Source organism: Esox lucius, chromosome 9, assembly GCF_011004845.1.
Source record: "Esox lucius isolate fEsoLuc1 chromosome 9, fEsoLuc1.pri, whole genome shotgun sequence".
NCBI classification, from domain to species: Eukaryota; Metazoa; Chordata; class Actinopteri; order Esociformes; family Esocidae; genus Esox; species Esox lucius.
The window spans coordinates 19,574,288-19,597,149 of NC_047577.1; the positions used below are offsets into that span (position 1 = coordinate 19,574,288).

Sequence of the window (22,862 nt, forward strand, 5' to 3'; positions counted from 1 at the left end):
TCTCACAGAGAAACAGGTGAGGAAAAATAAAGAATACTGCAAGTAAGGTGGAAGGGGTCAAACAGACAGGCTGGACACCCACAAAGGACTGGACATCCTCTTCACCAGGAGTCTGAGACACTTAACCTGGGTACACATTTTTTTTTTATCCAGAGAATCCTGTGTTCTGGTGGCAATATGGCTTCTGAATGTTTTAGACTAGACCTGGTAGGACTACAGAGCTGCCCTTCAGACGATATAGAACGGAAAATAGCACCGAAATATGCTGGCTGCAGAATTGTGTTGAGTTTTTCTTTTATGTATCATTGCTAACAATAGCAATTAGACGGCAGTTGAGCTATGGCAATTCCATTTAACAATGGGCAGACAGGAAATAGGCCTACTCTTAACAGGGCTACATTAATTCCTTCAATAGGTGTAACAGTTTTCACAGGAAACACAGCTCCTCAACTAGGAGGGCCACCATGCTGAGCAATCGGCAGAAAAGACTGGCTGAAGAATAAATACCACCCATTAGTAAAATGCCTTTTCTCCACCTTGAGGTGGCTATTATGAAGTCCAGATGGCCATGGCAATGAAAAATGGGTGCAATCACAAGACAATCTCTATAAAAAGAACCAAATCGATTTCATAACAGTCTGCAATATGACTCCACCCCAGGTTATGTGAGTAAGACTGAGTCAGAACATTTGCCATTCCCAGAGAGCATTTGATAAAAAGCTGACAGAATGCTGGGCTGTGTCTCGATCCTTGTTTTGCTTCAGCTTTCCCAAGTGGTCACTGGCTATCACACATCCCTTAGTGATGACAGCCCCACTTGTGACATCACCAGACACAACACCAACCACCACCAAATCTTAAACCAAACCCTTAACCTAATCTTTATGCCTGAACTGAATCTAACCCTAACCCAAAATGCCTAAACCTTAAAGCAGCCCCAACTGTACTCTTAAAAAAATTAAAAATAAGCCTGTTTCCTAGGGGGGACTGATTTATTGCAGGGGCTGATTTGTAAAGTTTGGAATGTCCTCCCTCCTACTTCTTGCAGTTTGTCTTTCACTCACACGCCCCTCAGAGCACTACAGAAAATGTCAGACATTATTTCAAGATAAATCCTTTACAATTTCAAAGGAGAAAGAGGAGCTTCTTTGAGGCCTAATCGTTTGTGGACAGAAATAGAAACAAAAGGAAGTGCTAAGGCTTGTACTCTCCCTTATTGCCACAGAACGCAAACAAACACTTTGACATCAAGCATGAGGGAACGAAATGAGAATGTCTCAATCTAGGCCAAATTCACTTACTGCAATTCTAGGAATTAACCGAACAACATGAAAGAGGTTGACATTTATGAGCGGTGTCTCACTGGTTCATTGTGACCCTTGTTCAGGATGACAAAAGGACACCCAGATGATCACCAAGCCCACACATGACTACATCCAGCACAGGCTCGTCTTGTGACGGGTTGTGTCACTAACCAACAGCAACACTTTGTTGGGGAAATAATGGCAAGCAAGAAAAAGACATTCAGGGAAATTGGACTAGGGAACTGAAGAACAGCCTTCATTTGGCCTATAGGTAGAACAGTCCTACTGCACGAAGACCCAGGCATTTGGCTTACAAAACTCCAAATGCATCCGCCGAACAAAGTTGTCATTCAACACACCTGCAATATTTTAAATACTGTATGTGAATAATGTCAATTACAACCTCTGGCATACATCACTGTTGTTCTGGAATATTGCCCTTTCGTTATCTGAAGCTTTAAAACCTTTTTATAATTTAATGGTTTGCTTTAGTGCAACTCTGGTGTTAATTTAAAACATGATTGCAATAAGCCCCAATTTCTCTGGTTTAGGGGATGTAGAATTTACTGAAGCAAAACCTGTTATGATCACATTACAATGGGTTGAGACCAAGTACAGATGGGTGACAAATTAAAAGCAAATTCAACATAATGCCAGTTCACCGCTTTTCCTTCCTTGGACCCCTTTTGATAGGTACTGACCACGGCAGACGGGGAACACCCCACAAGGGCTGCAGTTTTGGAGATGCTCTGGCCCAGTCATCTAGCTATCACAATTTGGCCCTTGTTAAAGTTGCTCAGATTCTTAAGCTTACCTATTTGACCTGCTTCTAACACATCAACTTTGAGGACAGAATGTTCACTTGCTGCCTAATATATCCCACCCACTGACAGGTGTCATGATAACAAGATAATCAGTGTTATTCACTTCACCTATAAGTGGTCCTAATGTTATGGCTGATTGCAATTTAATTTTCATATGATAAAGTTTGCAAACCCTTGGAGAATTGGTAATATATGTACCATTTGTAAGGAAAACATGAGTGAGCAGGCAAAACATTTTATTTCTTATGATATTCAAATTCAAGTGTAGGTCATAACAGAATGGCACAAACATTAAACAAAACATGGCAACAAAGATTTTTTTTACTGACCACTGGTCAAAAGTCTGCATAAAAGTTCTTAATACTGTGTATTGCATCAATGACAGCATGCAGTATTTTGTAATAGTTGTCTATGAGGCCCCGAACTCTTGCAGGTGGTATAGCTGACCATTGATCTTGGCAAAATGCCTCCAGATCATGTAAAGTCTTTGGTCGTCTTGCATGAACCGCATGTTTGAGATCTCCCCCAGAGTGACTTGATGATATTGTCAGGAGACTGTGACGGCCACTCCAGAACCTTGACCTTTTTCAGCTGTAACCACTGGAGGGTCAACTTGGCCTTAGGGTCATTGCTGTGCTGGAAAGTCCAAGAGCATCCCATGCACAGCTTTCATGCAGAAGAATGCAAATTGTCTGCCAGTATTTTCTGATAACATGCTGCATTCATCTTGCCATCAATTTTCAGAAGATTCCCTGTGCCTTTAGAGCTCACACCCACCATGCCACCGCCATGCTTCACAGTGGGGATGGTATTCTGTTTACTATAGGCCTTGTTCACCCCTCTCCAAACATAGCGCTTATGGTTGTGACCATATTTTAACTAGGCTTTTTTGTGCCATTGGCGCAGTAAAGACTTCTTTCTGGCAATTCGACCATGCAGCTAATTTTAGTTCAAGTATCGTGCTCCTTGAAACAGCCACACCGTCTTATCCCAGAGCAGCCTGTATTTCTCCTGAGGTTACCTGCAGGTTTTTCTTTGTATCCCAAACAATTCTGGCAGCTTTAGCTGCAATCTTTCTTGGTCTACCTGACCTTGGCTTGGTATCAAGAGACCCCCGAATTTCCCACTTCTTAATAAGTGATTGAACAGTACTGACTGGCATTTGCAAGGCTTTGGATATCTTTTTATATCCTTTTCCATCTTTATAAAGTTCCATGACCTTGTTACGCAGGTCTTTTGACAGTTAATTTCTGTTCCCCTTGGCTCAGTATCTAGCCTGCTCAGTGCATTCACATGAGAGCTAACAAACTCATTGACTATTTATACACAGGCACTAATAACAATGTAAAAGCCACAGGGGTGGGAAATTCACTTTTAATTACCATTTTCACCTGTGTGTGTCACCTTAACAAGGCCAAACATTCTAGGTTATGTAAACTTTTGATCAGGGCCATTTGGGTGATTTCTGTTATCATTATGATTTAAAAAGGAGCCAAACAACGGCTTCATACGATCGCTATCCTTGAATAAAAGTTTTTTTTGCATAATCAGTCATTTTTTTAATCAATGCCAGAATGTCACAATTTCAGCCAGGTTATGCAAACTCATGAGCACAACGGTATATTGACTTCCGCAAGAGTTCGGATGTGACCCATAGCCACAATCTAAGAAAATCAAAAAATCACCAGAGGATGCCTATAAGCTGTGGTAGTTGAAATACGGGTGGAAACCCGACCTTTACAGGAAAGCCATTACCACTCACAACCCATGTTGATGTCTTCAACAGCAATTTGGAAAGCATTAAACTCAAATGGTACAGCGGTGATTACCTCAGGAGTTGGCATCAAAAGGCTTCTCTGATAGAAGACCACACAGCCTAATGCATTTTCTCTCGTCTAATCCCTGGTTGGCGTTCATTTGTGTTACTCAGCAAGACATGGTTAATCAGTGATGAAGTCTTACCATTAAGGTTAAATGCACAGATATTTTGATGAAATAAAATATAAATCCAACAGTGCTCCAGAATGAAATACGATAGTGTTGAGGACAGAGCAAGCGCCCTATCAGGATAGCCCTCATACAGCATGTCTTTTGCTAGTAAAATGGGACACCTACCATGGCTCTGCAGAGGGAGGACGTGCATACAGGGCATATATGCAGTGCACAAGCTGCGTGCGCGTACATGTAGCCTTCACGCCCAATACATGGTCAAAAAGCTGCACTGAGGTCAGTATCGTCACCAACCTGCCGTTCCCCCGGCTCACATCCAGACAGTCCAACACTCACCCTGGATCTGCCCCCTTACCTCATTGATTCCCTAATTAAAAATGTATGATTTTAGCGGGCTGTCAGTTTGCTATGGATTGATCTGCCTCCTAAAAGCGGCTCTCAGGGAAGCTGCGGGACAATGCGGTTTTATAGAAGAGAATGAAGGAATGGCCACTATTTTTACCTTTAACCCTGATGTACTATTTCTCTCCTTTAATTTTAGGGCGGGTCAAAAATAACCTGAATATGCAGAATGAGATCTGTATCCTTTAATTAGGGAAATATCTTCGTCAGAATGACCAGCCGGGGTGGGCCGTGCAGCATGGCAAGAATGTGTAGGAGTGTGTACTGACACCATCTGCCCCCTAGCCAATGTAACAGAGTTAGGTTTGACCCCTAAATGTGACTGCTCCAGTGAGGTCATTTGTTATAATCAGTTTCCCAACACAAAGCAGAATCACGGCTGCATTCATGGTAAGCGCATAACATATCAAATACATACGTAGGATGGATAAGCTGTTCGGGTCCCCAACCCAATTCTGAAAAAACAAAACCCTCCATTTAACACAGCAGGACCAACACCCACTCATTTCTCATAATGTGTATAACTCAGCCTGGATTTGACCACTGTCACATGCCTGGGGTGAGCCAGCCAAGCCAGGGTGATTCTGGGTGGCACAATGAGCCCATTCTACAGCCTGGTGCCGTAAACACCCATTTACAGGCTTGGTTATAAGACATAGGAAGCGGCCTACTGAGAACACTGCGCGTAGCGCCCGTGCGGCTCGGGTCGAAAGTATGCACTACGTAGGGTGCGGTTTTGGACATTTCTCCCCATCGTGAATCACGGCTAGCTCCTAACGGGATGAAATTAGACGACCACGCCGTCGTCTGCCTCTTCCTCTATTGTTCCACGACGGCTCACTCAACCGTTGTCCCGTTATTAACATAAATCACGACCAGACAACACAATAAGCAGTTGTGTATGATATTGTTCTGTGAGCGCGGACCCAGCCGTCGTCAGGTGCTCGTCTGATGTCGAGTGTGCGTATCGCGCATGTACAGCGGGGAGAACAAGTATTTGATAACCTGCTAAGACAAAGGTATTTGACACATTAGAAAAGCAGAACTTAATATTTGGTACAGAAACCTTTGTTTGCAATTACAGAGATCATATGTTTCCTGTAGTTCTTGACCAGGTTTGCACACACTGCAGCAGGGATTTTGGCCCACTCCTCCATACAGACCTTCTCCAGATCCTTCAGGTTTAGGGGCTGTCCCTGGGCAATATGGACTATCAGCTCCCTCCAAAGAGTTTCTATTGGGTTCAGGTCTGGAGACTGGCTAGGCCACTCCTGGACCTTGAGATGCTTCTTACGGAGCCACTCCTTAGTTGCCCTGGCTGTGTGTTTCAGGTCGTTGTCATGCTGGAAGACCCAGCCACGAACCATCTTTAATGGTCTTACTGAGGGAAGAAGGTTTTTGGCCAACATCTCGCGATACATGGCCCCATCCATCCTCCCCTCAATACGGTGCAGTCGTCCTGATCCCTTTGCAGAAAAGCATCCCCAAAGAATGATGTTTCCACCTCCATGCTTCACGGTTGGGATGGTTTTCTTGTGGTTGTACTCATCCTTTTTCTTCTTTCAAACACAGCAAGTAGAGTTTAGACCAAGAAGCTCTATTTTTGTCTCATCAGACCACATGACCTTCTCCCATTCCTCCTCTGGATCATCCAGATGGTCATTGGCAAACTTCAGATGGGCCTAGACATGCGCTGACTTGAGCAGTGGGACCTTGCGTGCGCTGCAGGATTTTAATCCATGACGTTGTAGTGTGTTACTAATGGTTTTCTTGGAGACTGTGGTCTCTTCAGGTCATTGACCAAGTCCTGCCATGTAGTTCTGGGCTGATCCCTCACCTTCCTCATGATCATTGATGCCCCACGAGGTGAGATCTTGCATGGAGCCCCAAACCAAGGGAGATTGACCGTCATCTTGAACTTCTTCCATTTTCTAATAATTGCGCCAACAGTTCTTGCCTTCTCACCAAGCTCCTTGCCTATTGTCCTGTAGCCCATCCCAGCCTTGTGCAGGTCTACAATTTTATCTCTAATGTCCTTACAAAGCTCTCTGGTCTTGGCCATTGTGGAGAGGTTGGAGTCTGTTTGATTGAGTGTGTGGACAGGTGTTTTTTATACAGGTAACAAGTTCAAACAGGTGCAGTTAATACATGTAATGATTGGAGAACAGGAGGGCTTCTTAACAGGTCTGTGAGAACCGGAGTTCTTACTGGTTGGTAGGTGATCAAATAGTTGTCATGCAATAAAATGCAAATTAATTATTAAAAAATCATAATGTGATTTTCTGGATCTCTCACAGTTGAGATGTACCTATGATGACAATTACAGACCTCTACATGCTTTGTAAGTATGTAGAGTAAGCAAAATCTGCAGTGTATCAAATACTTGTTCTCCCCACTGTATGTTCGTGTGTGTTGGTGTGTGTCCTCCAGTGTCTCAACAGTACGAGCATGAACTTTGAAGTAGTTCCTCCTCCCCTAAGAGGACAACGGAGCCCAGTGTGAAACAGAGCCATCGGATGATGCAGAGGCTAATTACTGCAGTAATGGGGCCTCATTAGATCCTAGGCTCTGAACTCAAGACAGTTCAGAGCATCACTCCCACCAGAAAACACATACGTAGTGTTGACAGAGGGAGACACGTAGTATAGTTATCATGCAGGCCGACACAAGGCCAATGTTCAGTATGTAGTGTTGACAGAGGGAGACACGTAGTATAGTTATCATGTAGGCCGACTCAAGGCCGGTGTTCAGTATGTAGTGTTGACAGAGGGAGACATGTAGTATAGTTATCATATAGGCTGACACAAGGCCAATGTTCAGTATGTAGTGTTGACAGAGGGAGACACGTAGTATAGTTATCATATAGGCTGACACAAGGCCGGTGTTCAGTATGTAGTGTTGACAGAGGGAGACACGTAGTATAGTTATCATCTAGGCCGACACAAGGCCGGTGTTCAGTATGTAGTGTTGACAGAGGGAGACACGTAGTATAGTTATCATGTAGGCCAACACATGGTCAATGTTCAGTATGTAGTGTTGACAGAGGGAGACACGTAGTATAGTTATCATATAGGCCAACACATGGTCAATGTTCAGTATGTAGTGTTGACAGAGAGAGACACGTAGTATAGTTATCATGTAGGCCGACACAAGGCCGGTGTTCAGTATGTAGTGTTGACAGAGGGAGACACGTAGTATAGTTATCATGTAGGCCGACACAAGGCCGGTGTTCAGTATGTAGTGTTGACAGAGGGAGACACGTAGTATAGTTATCATGTAGGCCGACACAAGGCCGGTGTTCAGTATGTAGTGTTGACAGAGGGAGGCTCATAATATAGTTATCATTTAGACCTATAGAGGGTTGGTGGTCAGCATGTAGTGTTGACAGAGGGAGACTTAAACAATGGGGTAGGACTTCCTTTTGCCTCTATTGGAGCCTGAGGTATTTGGGGCATGGATTCAAATCAAGGTGCTGGAGACATTCCTAAGGGATTTTGGTTGGAGCTTACTCAATAGTATGACGCAACCCCCAGAGATTGTTCGGCCACACATTCATGCTGCAAACCTCCCATTCCAACTAATTTCTAACCAGGTGGTCTCCATCGCAGTACAACATCAGGGTGGCATTTCTGGGTGAAAAACCAGTTTTAACACCATCCTGACCATACATGTAATAATTATATTACATAAGAAAAAAAAAAAGACACCCACATTTAACTGTCAACATTTCCTTATTGCTGATATTCTTGATTACTACTAGCAAGGTTGAGATTTTAGGCCACAAAAATATACCTGATTTGTTGATACTAGACAATATTTTGGAAGAAAAATAGTTAAAACAATAAATATACTGGCCTTTTGGTAATGGCATGACACTTATTCGACCACTGTGTAATTGGGTTCTCCTTGGGCACTCAATATTCCACTTCCCAGGTTACTGATGATGGATGAGACGATTAATTGATAACTTTTTACGCTAACCCTTTTATCAATTCTTCCCAAAACACCAAACCAGTCAGGCTTTAAGATGGGTCACTCAACTGAGACTGCTAACCTCATGCCTATGGGAGTTTTCTGCTCATCCAAAGCAGACTTCCTTTCCTTTTGACTAGTTCTATCTGCTTTCTTTGGCAGTGAAACTTGCGGCACAATGCATCTCAGGCCCTGGTTCGAACCCTTACCAGGAGGGTTGGAGAAGATTAGGGTCTGGCACCACATTCATTATTGGTGTCCACCGAGGCTTTGTTCTAGACCTTCTCCACTTTTCGCAACAAACAAAGTCATCCAATAGTCTTTGTGCAACCCTCTATATCCCAGCTTTGATGTTAGCCCATAATCTGAAGCTAAACCTCAACCCACCATTCTTCCATCCAAAGTTGATATCTTTGTGGTCTCCCACTCCCAGAGCGCAAATAACCTTGTTGTGTCCCGGGACAACGCCCTGCCATTCTCAGCAAACACTGAGGCGGAGACTCGTGCCTGGAGGTTTGTGCTCTTCAGCATCATAGGAAGACCTTTCCCCACAGGTGGCACAGCACAGGTCCTAATTGAGGCACTTGTCATGTCACATCTGTACTCCTGTAACCCCTGCAACTTAGCAAAAACGCTACAGCCCTCGTAGTGTTCCACCTTTCAAAGGTCTTCCATGTTACATGACTCCTCCACTCCAATGGCTTCAAGACCAAGCTCAAATTAGGGATGTGCATTGGACACGTCTGCATTATCTGAATAGTATTCAGTTAACCGGAATACATGTTTTTCAAAAACTACTGATACAACATGGATGCTACTACATAATCAGAGGCTTGTTCATTACGAGGCGTGTTGTTTAGGATTATATAGAGCTTTTATAAAGAAATTGGAAATGTATGATTGGCAACAAAAATAGAACATGGCTGACAGTGTGTGTGAGAGATGAAGAAAAACTACATTTGGAACTGTAGAAGCTCTGGAGGGCAGTTCATATAATGACCAGCCTACTATCAGACATCCCACATGCACTTTTATAGAACTACATTTGTGCACGGGATAAATTAAAACCAACCAATTGGATAACAGATTGGCTACGGAGCACCCTGGTAACATGATCTTTCATCTGAAATCTCCTTCTGCGTGACTAGTCCCAGTTTGAACACAAATCATTGGTTAAGAAAATAACTGAATTGTGACTAGGGATGCACCAACTAGAAAACTGTTGTCCAATGCCGATATTCACACATTACAATTGGTAAAGCCAATGTTTTGTAATTTGTGCCTTTGTATACCCTGGCATAAATTGAAGAAAAATAAAAAAGACTGTCAGGGGTAGATGGGTGCCTTGGCACGTTACGCTCTAGCGACTCCTAGTAGAAGTGGTTCAATCATGGTCGTTTGCTAGGGAATGCATTCAAGTTCAGTGTGTCAAACTCTGCAGGGCCTATTTCCCTTACGGCTGGACATTGACAAGCCAGAAAACTTAGCGGCTAAGTCGTGAAAGCTAAGCAGATGCTAATGTGATTGTTCTTTTATGGCTATAAAAGGAGATACCAGAGGGCGGAACGGAACGTCGTTACACATATTTGTTTATTCTATATTCATTCCTGATGTCGTCATCAGGTAAAGTGTTTACTCAACAGCGGGTCACCTTAAAAACAAGGTCATCATTCCTAGAAAGGTAGATGGGGCTGTTAAATCGGGATAATTACTGGCTACCTGATTTGCTAATGTAGCTTGACGCTTTAACTGCCGGTTAAGTAATGATCCATCATTATTGAATATCCGATTATCTGTTGTTTTATCGCTCATTTGTTGTCATTCCCTGTTATGCATTATGGAAAGCAACAGTTGCTGTTGCACGTGAACATCCATGCTGGCAAAAGGATGAGTAATATTGATCCTCCTTGACATCGCAACCTTTTTATGGGTTAAACGGAGGCCAATTTATTGTGTTGAGGTCAGAGGTCACCAGCCCTGAAAGCTTAGTTGGGAGGAAATGTCAGGCACCAGAGTGCTCATTACCAAGTTCAGTTAAGCTGGGACAAATCCTCTTTTTTTCACCACGGTTCAGCTTCTCAAAAATAACATGTATTTGTTATTAGCATCTACAAGAATGTTCCTCATCTGTGGGTACACAGATCTGAGTGCATTTTTATTTTGGGTCAGTAAGGATATCTATAACTCCAATGAACCAGTCTGAGCTGCCTAGGGTTTCCTCAGTAGCATCAGAGGGAGTGTCCAGGGAAAACCCCAGCATGACACATTCGATGCCCCAACTGTGCTTCAACCCCAAGGGGAAGCGTTAACACGGTAGTTAACACATAATAAAATGACCTGATTAAAAAACTGCCCAGAGCGACACTATTTCTACAGAAGGGTTTTTACCCCGGGCTAACCAAAACAAATAGTCAATTACACCTCACCATATGTGGAGTCCACAGGAAACTGTTTTCAGTGACGCCATTGTGATCGTAAGCCTCACACATAGGCTATCGCCTAGGGACTGACAGCCACACACCTCTGAAGTAGTGATGAGAATTATAACAACAAATAGCATTGGTATAGCGCTTTTCTTATACAGGCATAAATTACAAAGGCCTTCACAATGTGATGAGCATTACAAAATTACAGGAACCTTTTTGGATCTCATGGCATAAAAAGAAAACAGTTTCAAGGCAAAGACCAGGATGGTTGTTCCCGAACATCACCACAGTGTTAAAGAACCCTTTCTGACATGAAATGGGTTTTATGTCATTAAATGGTTAATAAATTATATGCTTATTTGTCAGGAGAGGGGCCAAGTCATCTTGTTTCTCCGCTGCCATCTGACAGAGAATGTCAGCTGCCATAGTCAAACACAGCCCCCTCTTAGGCCTTCTGAAATGTCAAAAACACTGCTATTCCAAATGGCTAACAAAATATACCATGGTTTGGGAAGCTGTGGTAAGAAAATGAGCGTTTTTTTTTTACTGTGTCCTTTACTTTTTACTGAATATCGAGGCAAAACAAAAGTAGTCCCTATATGAATTTCACAACATTATCTTGATTCTATTACTGCAAAAAATAACTTCACTTAAGCTATGGCTAGTTGTCAATACCCACAGCAAAAATAAATTGACACACATTGTGGCGGCAGCTAGGCATCAGGTCAGCATTGCGTTGTGATGTGCCTGGAAGGCCCCGGGCCAAAAGAACAAAAGACACAGTACTTACACATCAAGCACGCTTAGTTGGCGACCCCCGTATACACCTTATCCATGGCCTGTGGGAGAGAGGATGAAATCCCAGCCCCCCTACATCTATGCCAGGTTCCCCCAGACGGGTATCATCCCCAATCCCTCCATAGTGGGTTCCTGTGTTTACACATGCTAACCGTTACTCATTCGGGCCCAGCTCTGCAAATACTGTAGCTACACGCCGAGTATCTTCCTGAAACCTTCCCCTCGGTAATGAAAACGGTTGCTGGTGGAAGCGTCTTCTCCCCCATGTGCCGGGGTCGGTTTGCCTTTGAACAGGCAATTTAACTGGGCATTTAAGATAACAGTACCTGAAGGTGTTGGGAACGTGGGGCGGGGGGGGGGGTTATGTCGAAACATGTTTGTAGCAGTCTCACTTGGTCCCTGTAAATCGCACTCTGTGTTGCTTTTGAGGGCTTACATGATGTAACACACTGCAAATTCCCATTAAACTCCAAGACGGGCCCCTGTCGTCCTATAACCGGGGGGGGGGAGCAGAATGAAAAGAAATTGGAGTAATAATCTTTTCCAATTATGTTGAAATGGTGGGCGCGGGTCCGCTGGGTAGGAAAAGGCTGTTGTGCTAATGCCATCGACAGCACAGGCAGGGAATAATAAAAAAAAGAGAGCGAGTGGATTAGGGTGGGGGGGGGGAACAGAGAGCTAGCCTCACTCACGTTTTGCTGTCAGTGTAGTCAATCTGACGTAGCGATCGTGAAGATGAACTACAGGGTCGGGGTTACCACCTGCAGCACCCGATTAACAGTGAAGAGCTCACAGGTACACATTCTAACTCCATTATTACGGCTCGGAAACATCTAAGTACCAATGCCTAACTCAGCCAAATGCATCTCACTCGCAAAGCAGGACTGCTAAAATATACAAGGGAGGACACTGGAGACCAGACACCTGGCCCTCCACCGTTACATGTCGTTGTCAACCATTAAGTAACCACTGTGTACGGTGTACATGAGCGTCGTTACGTGTCGTTGTCAACCATTAAGTAACCACTGTGTACGGTGTACATGAGCGTCGTTACGTGTCGTTGTCAACCATTAAGTAACCACTGTGTACGGTGTACATGAGCGTCGTTACGTGTCGTTGTCAACCATTAAGTAACCACTGTGTACGGTGTACATGAGCGTCATTACATATGTCGTTGTCAACCATTAAGTAACCACTGTGTACGGTGTACATGAGCGTCGTTACGTGTCGTTGTCAACCATTAAGTAACCACTGTGTACGGTGTACATGAGCGTCGTTACGTGTCGTTGTCAACCATTAAGTAACCACTGTGTACGGTGTACATGAGCATCGTTACATATGTCGTTGTCAACCATTAAGTAACCACTGTGTACGGTGTACATGAGCGTCGTTACGTGTCGTTGTCAACCATTAAGTAACCACTGTGTACGGTGTACATGAGCGTCGTTACGTGTCGTTGTCAACCATTAAGTAACCACTGTGTACGGTGTACATGAGCGTCGTTACATATGTCGTTGTCAACCATTAAGTAACCACTGTGTACGGTGTACATGAGCGTCGTTACATATGTCGTTGTCAACCATTAAGTAACCACTGTGTACGGTGTACATGAGCGTCGTTACATATGTCGTTGTCAACCATTAAGTAACCACTGTGTACGGTGTACATGAGCGTCGTTACATATGTCGTTGTCAACCATTAAGTAACCACTGTGTACGGTGTACATGAGCGTCGTTACATATGTCGTTGTCAACCATTAAGTAACCACTGTGTACGGTGTACATGAGCATCACTGTGTATGAAAGAGATACTTATTTTCCTGACACCTCATCTTGCGGGAAAACATGTGGGTCTGGTGCGTTTTGAAACACAGGTCTGTGCTAACAGGATGATCAGCAATACTGGCCAGCGAGACAGGGTCAGCACAGGGCAGGCTGTCAATACACTTACAACAACCTGCTTGTTAATTCACTCTTTTCGGCCTCCCCCGCTTTTTGTTCTTCCAGTCGCACTGAGAAAAATCACAGAAAAACATGATGTATTGGTTTGGGCAAAAGTTGGAAGGCTGAGGTAAGGAAAAGCAGGCAACAAGCGCTTAGCGCATGTGAAACTCCTTCAAGACGGATGGAAAAGCATACCAAGTGACTACTTCATGAAGCTGGTTGAGAGAATGCCAAGAGTGTGCAAAGCTGTAATCAAGGCAAAGGGTGAATACTTATAAAAAACTTATAAACAATATAAATGCATTATGATTTGTTTAACACATTTTCGGTTGCTAAATGACTCCATGTGTTATTTCACAGTTTTGATGTCTTTGTTATTATTCTACAATGTGGAAAATAGTAAAAATAAAGAAATACTGTTGAATGAGTAGGTGTGTCCAAACTTCTGACTGTTACTGTATATTGTTCGGGGGAGCAGCCATGTAGAAAGTTTTTTATTTTTACTCTGACTAGCTGCCGATTGGTGGAAACAATTGTCTTCCTGGGGCATCTTCCAGGAAAAAGCTGTGTCACTACTGTCAGGAAGGGGAGATCGGTTGGGCAAAGCAAACACCCAGGCATGTTAATTCCAGACTGAAGGGGGGTTGCCTCATTCTCTTTAGACAACAAGGAAAAAAAGCATTAACAAACAGTTTGAAGGCATAGGTATAACCAACCCTATGTTTGCACTGCTGGCTACAGCACATAACCTATAGCCCAATAAAATTCCAGACAGCTTTACACAGGTAAAAAAAAAGAATTTGAGTAAATGCTGAAACATACCAAACAGTGTTTCTTGTATTTGAGATTTGGTCTTTTCAGTGGGTGTGTCTGGCATGGATACTGTCCAAGTCAGCTGCCCACTATGACTTAGGGCTCTTAGCCCACTACTGGATGCCAGGGTTTTAACTGTGTGCCTTTTCATTTCTGTGTGTTGAATGAGTAGGTGTGTGTTTGTGCGCACAGGTGTGAAACACAAAGAGAGATTGCACATTAAATTCCCATCAATGGGTGAGAGGGAGAGACAGGCAGAGACAGGCAGAGAGACAGGCAGAGACAGGCAGAGAGAGAGAGAGAGACAGGCAGAGAGAGAGAGAGACAGGCAGAGAGAGAGAGAGACAGGCAGAGAGAGAGAGAGACAGGCAGAGACAGGCAGAGAGAGACAGGCAGAGACAGGCAGAGAGAGACAGGCAGGCAGACAGGCAGGCAGACAGGCAGGCAGGCAGGCAGACAGGCAGGCAGGCAGACAGGCAGACAGGCAGGCAGGCAGGCACAAACAGAGAGCTTCAGGGCCGCTGGCAGTCTCTGGTATGTTTGACGGACCATTCATAATGACCCTGGCCATATGCCTCCATAAACAAGCTGTCACAGTTAACAACTCAAAGCATGCTCGTCTCCTGAAACATCTGTATCGCTTGTGTCCCGATTGCACATGGAAGCTGGTAATGTTTGATAATGCATGAAGACAGCATCTATCCTAAGGGCACTGCCAAACTCGACCGCTGCTTTCCTTCTCGATTCCGCATGGCTACGGATGGACAAACTGATGCATTAACCAATCAGAACAGAGCAGCTAAACAGGGGGCCAATCCCAAGAGAGCAGCATGACAAACACCGAGCTGGTCCCAAATCTCACCCCTTTCAACAGGCTAAGCTGCATACATGTGCGGATGAATTCATCAGATTCCACACTCTCGCAGGAGGGCTATTGGTTCTCGCACTTAAGGAGGTCCCTTCCTACCCAATCGTAATTAGAGATGAATGGCAATCGCTCTCTTACGGAAGGTTACGTAAGCTCAGTAACGGGTACAGGATGAGCATGCACACTATAAGCTGAATCAGCGGGAACCACTTTGGTTCCCTGACCCCATTGCAGTTCATGTTAAATAATGCACTGCTCGATTAGCCGCCGGCCAACTTCCTAAACGGACCCTCATTATCTTTCAATGAGCTATACGCTAGTGACAGTGACAAAGCTGCTCGGCCAATCGCCGAGTTCCACTCCTCTGGTTACACGTCGGACGTAGCAAGACAACCGCGGTGCTGTCCGCCATTATGGCTGCAGGTAGACCGCACTTCTCCAGTCATATGGACACCTCCATGGGCAGTTTCCCCAGTCTCATTCAGCCATTGTGGTAGGAGCAATTGATTCACTGGGCTAAAACTAGTAAATTCGATGGATAGTACAACAATCAAAGTAGGTGAAACAAAACATTTTGACGTGTACGTCATTCACCTGCCGGCCGAAAGCAATCCCAAAACACCGGCCGAAAGCAATCCCAAAACACCGGCCGAAAGCAATCCCAAAACACCGGCCGAAAGCAATCCCAGAACACCACGGGCCATCTGAGGAAACTCAGACGTGTTTAACTGCCAGTGAATACAGACACTACAAGGCACTACTTAGATCTGTTGGCCTGTCTGCTTAGTCAAAGCAACGTTTGTATGTTCATTTCCTGTTCAAATTCAGTCTCAGGGTTTCACACTGGCCACATTTTAGAGGACAAAAATCTGTCATTATCAACCCCAGTGATGGCACTTCTGTGCAAAGCATCATGCGGTTTCATGTACTGTTTTCATTCGTTTCCTTTTTCATTTCCCTACAGAGGACGGATCAAGCAGACCACAGTGAGGTTATTCGGTGCCTTCTCACTTCCCAAAACAAACTGGATGGCAGGGGGAGGGGCTAAACAAGCTAGGTAGAAGCCACAGCGGTTCATCCCAGCCATCTTAATGCCCATGTTATGTCGCGCCGAGTTGAATAAGTAGCTCCGGGCAGTCTGCGTGGGCCTTCATTTGTCCAGCCTACGGCTGTATGGGCCCTGATGAACACTGAGCCGCTGCCTGCTTCACTGCTCCCCCCTCCAATGGTTTGGGACTGAAAGCCTAACTGTAGTCCACAGACAGACGTTATTTCCTGCTCCGCTGACAACACGTGTCCAATCAGAGACTGGATGCCTTATCTGTCCGGGGGGGGCGATCAGGTTTTTCCTGCCACTTGACGCAGTCCCACAACAGCCAACTTCTGAGGCAAACGCTGGACACAGGTTTCTAAGGAAAAATAATGACCTAGCTACAGTAGAGACTAGAACACCAGGAACAAACCCATGGAATTGCCATCATCAGTCTGTGGTCTTGCACTGCTGATAAAAGAATCTACCAGATATCATTGCTAAAACCGACAGTTTACAATGACCTAAGCTACTTCAAATTGATAGTGAATACGACTAACGCAGTGGGAAAAGGGCTGAGCTGCATGGACGTATCCATGACTAATCACTTAGGTCACAGCCTCGTGTACCGGAAGATCTGGGAAGGCTGGAATGACTTCATGCCAACAGCTAGACCTATACAGCACAGCTCAGATGCAAACGACAGAAGCCGTGGGTCTTTTCTTTGGGACGTGACATCTCCATTTTCCGTCTGCTTTTGGCGTGGAACTAGAACGTCGGCACTGAAGCAGCCAAATACAGCTTGTCTCGCAATCTCCATTTCAAAAGAAACAGGACGGCTCAAAGTCAGGAGAAATATGTATTCCTGCGCTATATTTATTTAACTACCAACCTTCTATAAGCTCGGTTTTTCCCTTCTGATGAACCAGGGATTGTATCTGGGAGGTAGAGGAAGATGGAAGCACCTGTCAGTTGGTACAGAGGGGATACTTTACCAGCCACCATTATCGCACAAAGCGGACAGGCTGACAGGTCGCTGCACCGGTCATTCCTCTGACGTTAGTGACCCCGTCAGCACCAACTAATGTCTTCATTTCAGACACCTGGGAGACAGAGAGGGGCTGCTGAAAGATGAGGAATCACAGTTTCGTGAAGACCAAAACAACTACGCCCCTTTTTAGAAGATTCAGGCTTTTGGCAGTCTCTGGAAATTCCAGATATGCCACACAAAATACCTCAGGACATAAACTGATAAGTAATGATGATTTAGGTAACTCGTTTTTTTAGTTCATGTGGTTGTCAAGTGGATATAAAATTACTAAGACTAACTAAAAAGACCATTTGTAAACTATGCTAAAAACATTATATGTCCGCTTGATGAACTACTGCGCACCACTGCCTTAATCCTAGTCAAACCGGTTTACCAGGTTTAGAGTACAGCAAAAATGCCAGTGCATGAAACCAAAGTTCCTTTACTTACAACCTGGATCTGAATATGCTCACATTTTTGGGATGACAGAGAGCCGGTCGGGCTTGACAAACGAAAGTGACACGGCAAGTTTCTCCTAGGTGTAAAAATGAAACATTGTCTTCCACGGCTCACAATTCTACTACACCCGTTACATCCTCTGGACAGAAAACCTGTGACTTGGACCATGAAGACTTGGACCATGAACAACAGCAAACATCAATACCTATCTCGAAGAGCCATTAAAATGAAATGAACCAAACATCGGCCTCAGCTGACAAAATAAATGAAATCAACATTTTGGTAATATGTGGCCTATTAGAACAGGTGCAAAGTCAACAATGTTTAGTTTGTAGGCCCAGCATTGAAGAGTGATGACATAACATACTCCCAGTCACATGACACATCTTAACCTTGTAGGCCCAGCATAGAAGAGTGATGACATAACATACTCCCAGTCACATGACACATCTTAACCTTGTAGGCCCCGCATAGAAGAGTGATGACATAACATACTCCCAGTCACATGACACATCTTAACCTTGTAGGCCCCGCATAGAAGAGTGAGGACATAACATACTCCCAGTCACATGACACATCTTAACCTTGTAGGCCCAGCATAGAAGAGTGAGGACATAACATACTCCCAGTCACATGACGCATCTTAACCTTGTAGGCCCAGCATAGAAGAGTGAGGACATAACATACTCCCAGTCACATGACACATCTTAACCTTGTAGGCCCAGCATAGAAGAGTGAGGACATAACATACTCCCAGTCACATGACACATCTTAACCTTGTAGGCCCAGCATAGAAGAGTGAGGACATAACATACTCCCAGTCACATGACGCATCTTAACCTTGCGTGTGCCACTTTTCCCTATATAGGTTGAGGTAAAGAATATAGAGGCGTAGGTGTATATCGAAAAATATTTGTACTATTAAAGACAAAATCCAAAAAAGTTTCTAGGAGAACCAGTCCTTCTAAACGTACTTTATAGGAAGCACAATTAAATATTTTGGTACATATGCAAGTGAAACGGTCTAAGCTAATTAACTTAGCTAATTTACTTATTAGACTTTAATTTGAAACCAGTGTATGAGTGAAAAGGGCAAGAATAAAACTGTGAACCTCTTGGGGGCCCCAGAACCACGATTGGGAAACACTACACATACATGTCATCAAACCCTGCTTATTAGATGACCTCCTAAACAGGATAGGTCAGAGCTGCTCAATACCCTGGAAGGCTAAACCACATCTGGTTTTTATTCTCATCTTCGGAAATGAATCAGACCTGGGATAAAAGGTGAATGGAATTTGTTACCAGGTAGAAACAAAACAGTGTTTTGAGCCCCTGCAGAAGAATTTAACCATCCAGGGATACACAGAGGAAGTTGTGCAATGCATGTGGAATGGAAAACAATGACATAGCATTTTGGCTTGTACTAAAACCTGTTAGCCTTATGTTTGGTTGAGGATGCCTATCTGGGCTAAAATCAATGGGGCTGAGACATTCTCTGGGTTTTACCATAGGTGCCAATCTGTTCAAGATTTGCCATGACTACCAGGAGGAAATGAAAGAGATTAATTTCTTGGCAGCTGCTGCCTGACAGGAGCTGAAGTCTTGCCCTGCTTCTCAACTCAAAAGATACCAGACAGCCATTTGACATGCCTCTGCTTCGGCTGGAGAGAGACAGAGGTACGAGTTTGCTTCTGCAGCACCTGCTACACAAATTAGGCTTAGCGCTTCTCAAACAGGTGTAAAGGCCCGCTGTCTTTTCTTTCCCTTTCCTCTCTCGTACTCACTCAGTCACACAATCAGCTTAAACCTGACACGGCAAATCCGTGGGATTTCACACCACTCAGGACCATGTCTGGAGTGGATTATGTTTTCTGATGGGGGGGGGGGGGGGGCGGCAGCTGAAACAAACAAAGTTTCAGACAGTGGTTAAAACCCAGCAGAAAGAATTTTCCTAAAAGGTATAACCGCACGGCACATACTACATTAAGCAAACATGAGGAGGCCCCTTAAATTGACTCACTGCTGGAGGACAGTATGAAATAGGTGCAACCAACTGTCGATCATTAACCATAATACAATACCCAAAGGTCGTTACCATAGTGAAACACTGTTTAGAGAGGAAGCCCAAACCACCGGGACATTAGCCTACATAATGATCTGTCTGTGAGCAACGGTACAAATAAATAAGCTTCTACACACAGGCCTGTAGGAGACATCATTCCAAGGAACACTGTTAAAGCCCATGCAAACAGGGTGGAATAGTCTATGCCAACAGCAGAACGTCAACTGAATCCAGAGGCCTTATCTCAAGGGGGATAGCTTTATAAAAAGCTTGCCGCAGAAAAACGTAACCACAGGGAACGCGGTGCTCTGTTTGGCATTGAAGGGTCACCCCTGAGATAGGGCGAGTCCACGGCTACCTCTGACCTGCAGCGCTGAATGACAGCCGCATGCAACCATTCATTTCATTTTGATAACCAAATGTGCCTCATTACAAAGGACCTGACAAGTTGCTCGCATCCGCCTCAACACACTAAATGAATTATTTTGCACCCACAGCAGTAAATGCCAGTGGCTGTTTGATGTCCCTGTATTTCTGTGTGCTACAAATAGACTTCCAAACTGCCACCTAAGACGTCTTGTTTCGTTTATTCCAGCATACATGGCAGCGAAAAGATGAAAAACATGTACATCGGAAGACAACCAAACAAAAGAAATGCTGCTGCTGAGGTCCTCTGCACAGCCGCCATATTGGATGGAAAAAAGCCAAGAAAATAGCATTGGTCCAAGCCAGGGAGTCAGAGACAGGCAGGTATAGAAGTTGAGCGTCGTCCTGCCCCCAGTTTTCTCTCTGTGCCTTGGGCTTTGCGGATTAGCTTGCTGCTACTGCTCCAGAGTGGGCAGCGCCCCCTGCTACTGCCGACTGGGGCAAAGGCTCACCCCACATTTATCTTGTTATGGAAACCTGTCCTCAACTGCACACAGCAGCAACCAAAACTTTTTATCTCCAAAATGAATAACAGCTGTGCAGATGTCTTATAGCCCCCCCCCTCCCCTCCCGCTCTCTCTCAAGAACGTCAGCTGTGTCACAGAGAACAGATCAATAATCAGTTCAAATTTACTGGCAGTGTTTACCTCGTATCCTCAGTGCCATTCAATCCAGCATCGTCTCAGCGCCTGCACTTGGCTGGGTAGCCTTGACTCGCGCATGTCAATAGTGTCGGACGATCTGCTTAAGAGAACATATCAGATGGTCAGCTATATGTAGGTACATCAAACCTGCACACAAACATTATTGTCATGTAGTTGACATTGACAAGTGCTGATTTGGCCGCCGTCAAAAGTTGTGTAACCACCTACTGAATTATGTTCGAACATCACTTAAATATTTGCACCCGTCGTGAACACATTTTTTCCCCACTGTCGATGAATTCAATTTTGACCCAAAACAGGCAGCTTACGGGACTACACAGTTTGTTACGGTCACAAGCATAACCTAGTATAAAATGAATATCCAATTGAATGTTAACTACTTATTACAAAAATAACAGTACTTCACAAAAAAACGATCAACAGTTTTTTAGGCCTGACAACTTACATAGGTTTGGAAAACAAAGGCAGTGCTGACTAGCATAACGTAGACAGCTACCATAGCGTTACTCTGTAAACTAGCTTCTAGCTAAAGCAGTTATCAATGCAAGTAGATGTTAGTTGCTGGTTGACGCAAAGCCCTACGGCTGCTTTAAAAGCTTGGTTTCCCTGTGATGCAGATAGCTAACTAAGCTACAATGACTAGCCAACCAGCTAGCTACAATACAGTAGTACGTTAAAAATACTAAATACTAACGTTAAATAGACTACATTAAATACTGACGTTAGCTACAGTGGCTAGCCAACGTTAGCTAATTGACTCAAAACAACTCTCGGTTTTTCATTTCAACATACACTCTATTTCAACATTCACTCTTTTTAAAACTAGTTACACTGCAAATGTTCTGTTTTACAGAATGGCAACAAAGTTATTTCTGAAAATCCATATATGAAAACAACTGGCTTTTTGTAACATTTGCTCCTTAGCTACGGTGTCAAAACTCTGATTAGACGTGTTTGTCAGCAGAGACTTACCGTGTCCCGAGTTCACTGAGCGAACAGAATTAAAAGTCCAACTGATTGAACAGTTTAAAGTAAACAAGAAAAAGCAGTTTTATTAGCTATCACTTAAAAAATACTTGGTTTACTTAGTCTGATCTCTTGCCCAGCCTGTTGACAGCTGACTCAGAGCTGACTGCTACAATCTCTGACTGCTAGAAGCGTAGTTCCTGAATGGGAAAAAAAACACATTGGACTTTCTCAAGGCTAGAGTAATCGATGTGGATAAATGTGATCATCAACATTTGCGCGTTCAAGTACGTATTGCTGAAACATTTTATTATTATTTTTTACTGCCTTTAAAAATGATTTACAGATGTAAGAACATATGTAAATGACATTTACAATAAGCTTTCAATTGTTGTCTATGGATCATTGAAGAATATGTAGCAATCAACACGCACACATTTTACACTACACATTTTTGGCATTGTTTCCATTTATAGGACATTTATATCAGATATATGTCTTGACACAAAAGACCAATGCAAAGTGTCTTCCTGTCTAATTGCATTCTAAATACACAGTACTTGAATAAATTGTTTTCAGTGAGTCATGATTCCAACGACTAGTTAATTATGTGCCATTGAATCCATTGGTCACAGCCCCAAGATCTTATGATGCTGTATTTCTGTTCCGGGGGAGTAGGGTCAGTTCTCCATCTCCACTATTAATCCTATAGCTCTAAGGAATGCATTAAATTTTCCCTGTTTCCAGCCCTGTTTTAAACTCAGGAGGACATGAGGTCTTGGCCCACACCTCCGGAGTACCAGGCTTGAAAGACTCTTTCCTGTCCCTGTCCCTGTCCAAAGTCCTCCTGTTGTGTTGCAGATCAGTGGTGTCGTTAGGCCTGGGCGTCTCAAATTGGCCAAAATAAATAATTAAAAAAAC

General features: G+C 44.0%; 1 protein-coding gene across 3 annotated transcripts in view; it reads right to left on the minus strand.

The window, feature by feature from the left end:
* LOC105021561 (testis-expressed protein 2) overlaps window positions 1-22,141 on the minus strand; it is a 45,112-nt gene extending 22,971 nt beyond the window's left edge. For 2 of the 3 annotated variants that reach the window (XM_034294118.1, XM_010889326.4), the window contains exons 1-2: window positions 21,948-22,141; window positions 20,958-21,051 (exon numbers count right to left, since the gene is read on the minus strand). The gene's annotated coding sequence lies outside the window, so the exon portion shown is untranslated. The remainder of the gene's footprint in view (window positions 1-20,957; window positions 21,052-21,947) is intronic. The other variant, XM_020049818.3, reaches the window with a different exon arrangement.
* Between the last annotated feature and the right edge of the window lie 721 nt (window positions 22,142-22,862).